Source organism: Chiloscyllium plagiosum, chromosome 17, assembly GCF_004010195.1.
Source record: "Chiloscyllium plagiosum isolate BGI_BamShark_2017 chromosome 17, ASM401019v2, whole genome shotgun sequence".
NCBI classification, from domain to species: domain Eukaryota; kingdom Metazoa; phylum Chordata; class Chondrichthyes; order Orectolobiformes; family Hemiscylliidae; genus Chiloscyllium; species Chiloscyllium plagiosum.
Genome location: NC_057726.1, coordinates 58,950,489 through 58,956,581, shown reverse-complemented (window position 1 = coordinate 58,956,581; position 6,093 = coordinate 58,950,489). Strand labels below are relative to the sequence as shown.

General features: G+C 41.9%; 1 protein-coding gene across 5 annotated transcripts in view; it reads left to right on the top strand.

Moving 5' to 3' along the window:
* Positions 1 to 6,093, top strand: part of smpd3 (sphingomyelin phosphodiesterase 3) — a 285,032-nt gene that overhangs the window by 159,070 nt on the left and 119,869 nt on the right. Inside the window, exon 3 of one of the 5 annotated variants that reach the window (XM_043707229.1) lies at positions 3,255 to 3,468. The exons of 3 other annotated variants lie outside the window; for them this stretch is intronic. The gene's annotated coding sequence lies outside the window, so the exon portion shown is untranslated. Of the gene's footprint in view, positions 1 to 3,119; positions 3,469 to 6,093 lie in introns of those variants that run through there. One more of the 5 variants, XM_043707228.1, reaches the window with a different exon arrangement.

The window sequence follows — 6,093 nt, the reverse complement described above, 5'->3', positions numbered from 1 at the left end:
CTCTAGGTTAACTCCACACACCTGCCTTTGGCTCATATCCTTTAACAACCTTGCTTAATAAAAATTAATCTATCTCAGATTTAACATTAACAACTGATTGAGCATCCACTGCCATTTGTGGAAAAGTGTGCCAAACATCTACCATAATTTGTGTGCAGAAGTGCTTCCTAATATCTCACCTGAATGATCTGGCCCTAATTCTCAGACTATGTCCCTTAGTTCTAGATGGGCTAGATGTGTGAAACAATTTTGCAAGGAGTCCAGCAAGGCCTACTTTGATGTTAGGAGCAACTCACTGTATGTTTTAAGCAAGGTGAGTTTCTCACTAGGCAGTGGCGAGTTGCTCTTTAAGGAGGATTATAGCTTGCTTAATGCCCTATTAATGGTACAACTTGCGTCAATAATATTGAGCTTCATATCTAACAAATTTATACTGACAAGCTAGGTGTTGAGATTTTTCATAATGGAAGTCAGAGCGAGGACCTTGCTGCTGGCTGTGAAGAAGTTCCCTCAGTAACACACAGCATCTCAAGGCACAATCCACAGACATCAGCTACCCACACCCAGCATCCATGAACATTGGCATCTGGCTTTTGCTTGCCCCTCACGATTGTCTTGGCACCTTTCCAATCAACTTGTAGAACACTTAAAGTGTGCAGACCCGCAATTCATGTTACCCTGCAACTGTCAAGGGAAGACTGTTGCAAGGATACTGAAAGCGCACAGACAGACACTCAGTTCGTGGATTGGACCAGGCTACATCTCAAGGCTGCTGAATTGTTCTCTTTGTACTCACTCACCTATCGTCTACCTGGATGCTCACAGGATCTCTGCCTTGCTTTGCCATGTTGTTCCAGTTAGTGCAATCACACAACAAGCAGCTTGCCTTGCTGATTAGGTGTCTTCAGTCAAAGGGGCATATACTTTGCTGTACAGCAAACTCATGCCTGCATCATGTGTCATTAGCCACTTCTGTGTGGGGGTTGGAGACATCCCCTGGTACCTGCAAGTCAAATGAGAGAGAAGGCATGGTGGCCAATCGTTTGATTGGTATACAATAAATCACAATGACAGTGCAGTTATTGTGGGAGTTACAGTGGACAAAGAATGATATTTACTTGATTGGTGTGACATGGATGTCTTCTTTTCTTTTATCTCAAGGCTTTTCAGCCTATAACTTCACTTTTCTTTAAGTTTTCCCCTTGCTCACCAGGTATTTTTACTTTGCTCTCAAATAGGGCATTAAACTTTGCTCCAATGTCTTTTTGCTCCAATGTGTTTTTGCTCTCTCCAATTTAGACTATTTCTACTCTTCATAGGTACCATTGCAATCTGTAAATACCTGCGTGGGTCCATTTAGCTTTTAGTTCACAGTTGCTTATGTGCTTCTCTTACCAGATCTGAAGTGCTTTTTCCCTTGACTGTAATTTCTGCCTGGTTGAAACTTGCTATGAGTTTGTTTCCTGCAGTCTACATAATTGTTCAATTTCTTGTGCTGCAGACTATCTGCCGAAGTTGCTGTTAAAGCTTTAACTGGAAATGTCTTCTGGATTTGCTGGAATTTGATCTACATAGTTAAACTAAATTCCAATCCACATTGCTGCTTACCATATCATTTTAGCATGCAATTCTAAGCATTGCCAACACGAGCTTGGCCATCCCTTTTTCTGATTGGCCACAGGCCCTGCTTGGTCTCATGTGGGAGAAGAAAAGTACTAAATAGTACAATGAGAAGAGGTTCTTTTCTTAAACAAGATGAAGTTTATCACAATGATAGCAATGAGATACAAGTTAATTGATGTGATAGACATTTTTACTAAGATTATTGGTAAACTTGGGATTATTAGTCAGTCGTCTTTTAGGTGCTATAATATTTTTCCTTAGACAAGACCAGCTGGCATTATCAGATTAAGTGGAGCATAATGTAGAGTCAGCATTAACTCATTCAGAATCATTACCTTGAACAACAAACTTCAATTCCACTATCACCTTATGCCTCATTGTTAACTTGCGATCCCCAATAAAAAGATGTATGCCAAGATGGAGTTAGGTCAGGCTTCGCTATGATGCTCCTGTTTGCTGAAAAGCTCATTGTTAAATTCACTTATACTAAATAATCAAGGGGATAGGCAATATCTGTACAATCAAGTTCCAACAAGGAGTCAATGTCTTCAAGAAGGGAGAGAAAGAGGAAGAACACGGGATCCAAGCTGTCTTATTAATGGCTTATTTATAGAACATAGAACATAGAAGAATACAGCGCAGTACAGGCCCTTTGGCCCTCGATGTTGCGCCGATCCAAGCCCACCTAACCTACACGAGACCACTATCCTCCATATGCCTATCCAATGCCCGCTTAAATGCCCATAAAGAGGGAGAGTCCACCACTGCTACTGGCAAGGCATTCCATGAACTTACGACTCGCTGAGTGAAGAACCTACCCCAACTTCAGTCCTATATCTACCCCCCCTTAATTTAAAGCTATGCCCCCTCGTAATAGCTGACTCCATACCACAATATTCCAGATGCGGCCGCACCAGAGTTTTATACAACTGCATCATGACCTCAGGACTCCGGAACTCAATTCCTCTACCAATAAAAGCCAGTACGCCATATGCCTTCCTCACCGCACTATTTACCTGGGTGGCAACTTTCAGAGATCTGTGTACATGGACACCAAGATCCCTCTGCTCATCCACACTACCAAGTATCCGACCATTAGCCCAGTACCCCATCTTTCTGTTATTCTTCCCAAAGTGAAGAATATGCTGTTGTTAAGATCATAGAATATTGTGCATGACACAGTTTATTTTAATTTATCAATCAGATTGATCGTAGAGTTATTTCACTGCCTGATAACCCACCAGTTGTTCCTGATTATCAGCAGCTTGTTTCTCTGGAGCTGGCCATTTTAGCAGGCTACATGCTGCCACTTCCTTGTGGTGGTATTTACAGTGGTGACTGAAAATGCTGAGCTGAGGTCTGCAGTGGGTGTAGGGCAGGTACATGTTCAACCCTGTGTGGGTTGTGCGGTAACAGCACTGTGCCTGTCTCTTAGCAAGCAGGAAATGAAAAGTAAAGCAAGTACATCCGTTCTCAAAACAGCTTTCTGTTCACGATGGTAACAGTATTTCCAGGCAAGATATGATTAGAAATAACTTCCAGTCTCCTGCAAGATCACTCTACTGACACTTGTAGTATTTCAGATCAGGTATTTCTACGTACAACTTGGTAATTATGCATGTTCAATGCAGAATATTAATCAACAATTACTGGCACCACTTCAAGAGGATGTCGTTTACAAAAATGGACAATATCAGCACCTACTAAGATTCAGAAAAGAACCTCTGATTTGTTTTCACACTGAAAATTCTGCTGGTTTTTGCTTGCACAGTTTGAAGATTTCCGTGATCATTTCAGGGACGTGGAAATTATGCTGTGGTCAGACACCGACAACTGCAGGTGCAGGTAATATTCCATTTCTGAGCTTGCCTTACTTGCGAGTATTACATGAGTAACAGTCGTGGCTATGTTTGCATTGTGGGTCGTGAGGTTACTGAGCAGAGATAATGGAAGAGTATTAGAATTGTTGGGGTTGGAAGATTGAGGTGTTTGAGCTGGGTTGGTTGGACATTATGTGGACAGAGTATGTTGCTTGCAGTCTAAAGAGCAAGAGAGTGTGTGCAGAGACTGGACACATTTTGAATGAGGTGAGCTGAGGATCTTTCATTGCCATCTTTCACCTTCTCAAGTAAGCTGTCTCAAATATTCTTGTTTATGAAGCCACATACATTGACCTCTGTAAGGTGTCATACATGGTGATACCACTCTCTTACTTCTAAGTCAGAAAATTGGTTCTAGCCACATTCCAAAGGTTTGGGTTAACATTGTCCTGTGCAATCCTGTCAGGGTCACTATCTCTCAGGTGCGACATTAAACTAAGGCTTCATCCTCTCTCTCAGAAAGGCAGATCAGACTCGAAGTACTCTTTGAAAAACAACAGGAGAGTGTTTCACAGTATAGTGGTCAACATTTCCTCGAAGTTATGTGGGAGTGATTACCCTACAGTGGACAAAAAGGGTGTGTATAAGAAGTGGTCCCTTAAGCATAGGCTGCCAAACAATGCAAAACAAACAGGCCACGCATAACATAGGTAACTTAGTGGGAGCATTTATTCTGACCAATGTTTATTTCACAACACCAATTGCAGATGATATCGTTGTTTATTCCATTATTGTTTTATGGGAGCTTACTATGCACAAGTCTTTGTCACAATTCCTGCATTACAACAGTGACTACACTCCAAAAGTATTCCAATGACTGTAAATTACCTTTGACATCCTGTGACAGTGGTAGGTGCTGCCTCACAGTTCCCATTCCACACTCCCATCCTATCATTATACAGTTGCTGCAAAGTTTCTGCCAAAATGTGCACTCGGCCCATACTACTGCACAACTGTTTCTGATGCCTTTCCAGTCAACACGTGATAGAGACATCAGCAAAATAATCCTAATCTACTCAACCCTTCCTCATAGCTGACACCCTCCATACCAGGCAACATCCTGGTGAACCTCCTCTGCACCCTCTCCAAAGCATCCACATCCTTTTGGTAATGTGGTGACCAGAACTGTACGCTATATTCCAAATGTGGCCGAACCAAAGTCTTATACAACTGTAACATGACCTGACAACTCTTGTACTCAATACCCCGTCAGATGAAGGAAAGCATGCTGTATGCCATCTTGACCACTCTACTGACCTGCGTTGCCACCTGCAGGAAACAATAGAACTGAACACCCAGGTCTCTCTGTACATCAGTTTTCCCCAGGACTTTTCCATTTCCTGTACAGTTCGCTTTTGAATTGGATCTTCCAAAATGCATCACCTTGCATTTGTCTGGATTGAATTCCATCTGTCATTTCAATGCCCAACTCTCCAATCTATCTATATTCTGCTGCATTCTCTGACAGTCCCCTTCACTATCTGCTACTCCACCAATCTTAGTGTCATGATTCGGAGATGCCGGTGTTGGACTGGGGTGTACAAAGTTAAAAATCACACAACACAAGGTTATAGTCAGGTGATGAAGGAGCGTCGCTCCGAAAGCTAGTGTGCTTCCAATTAAACCTGTTGGACTATAACCTGGTGTTGTGTGATTTTTAATCTTAGTGTCATCTGCAAATTTACTAATGAGGCAACCTACACCTTCTTCCAAATCATTTATGTTTATCACAAATAACAGTGGTCCCAGCATGGATCCCTGTGGAACACAACTGGTCACAGGTCTCCATTTTGAGAAGCTCCCTTCCACTACTACTGTCTCCTATTGCCCAACCAGTTCTCTATCCATCTAGCTAGAACACATGCGACTTCATCTTCTTCATCAGGCTACCGTGGGGAACCTTATCAAACGCTTTACTGAAGTCCACATATATAACATCTACATCCCTTCCCTCATCAATCAACTTTGGCACCTCTTCAAGAATTCCCTCAAAATCTTAAGTTTTCCCCTTCAAGTATTTATCCCAGTCCCTTTTGCAAGTTACTATTGATCATACTTTCACCACCATCCCTGGGTCTAGCTTATTCTGGCATCTAGCCAGTTGAGATGGCTGCTACATGGTTGGGAGGGAATTGCTTCAGGAGTCTTTAACATTGACTCTGGACATCATGAGATGTCATAGCAGCAGGTCAATACCACAACAACTTATATTAATGTAACATTGTTAACATAATCAAAAGTTCCAAGGTGCTTTACTGCATTATGAGCAAAATATGACACCAAGACAGATAGGGAATATTAGATAAATGATCAAAAACTTGATTATGGAGGTAGGTTTTAGGAAACTTGTTAAAGGACGATGAGATGTGGAAAGGTTTAGGAAGGGAATTGAAGAACTTACAATGTAGTGGTGGAGTAACTAAAATTAGGCTTGCTCAAAAGATCAAAGTTAGAGGACTACAAGTATCTCAGAGGACCTTGGAGCTGGAGGAGGTCAGAGAACAACAAAGCAATGAGGGAAATAAAATGAGGTTGAGCATTTAGAAATCATGCCATTGGGCAGTTGAGGCCAAAACATTGAATGCTTTCA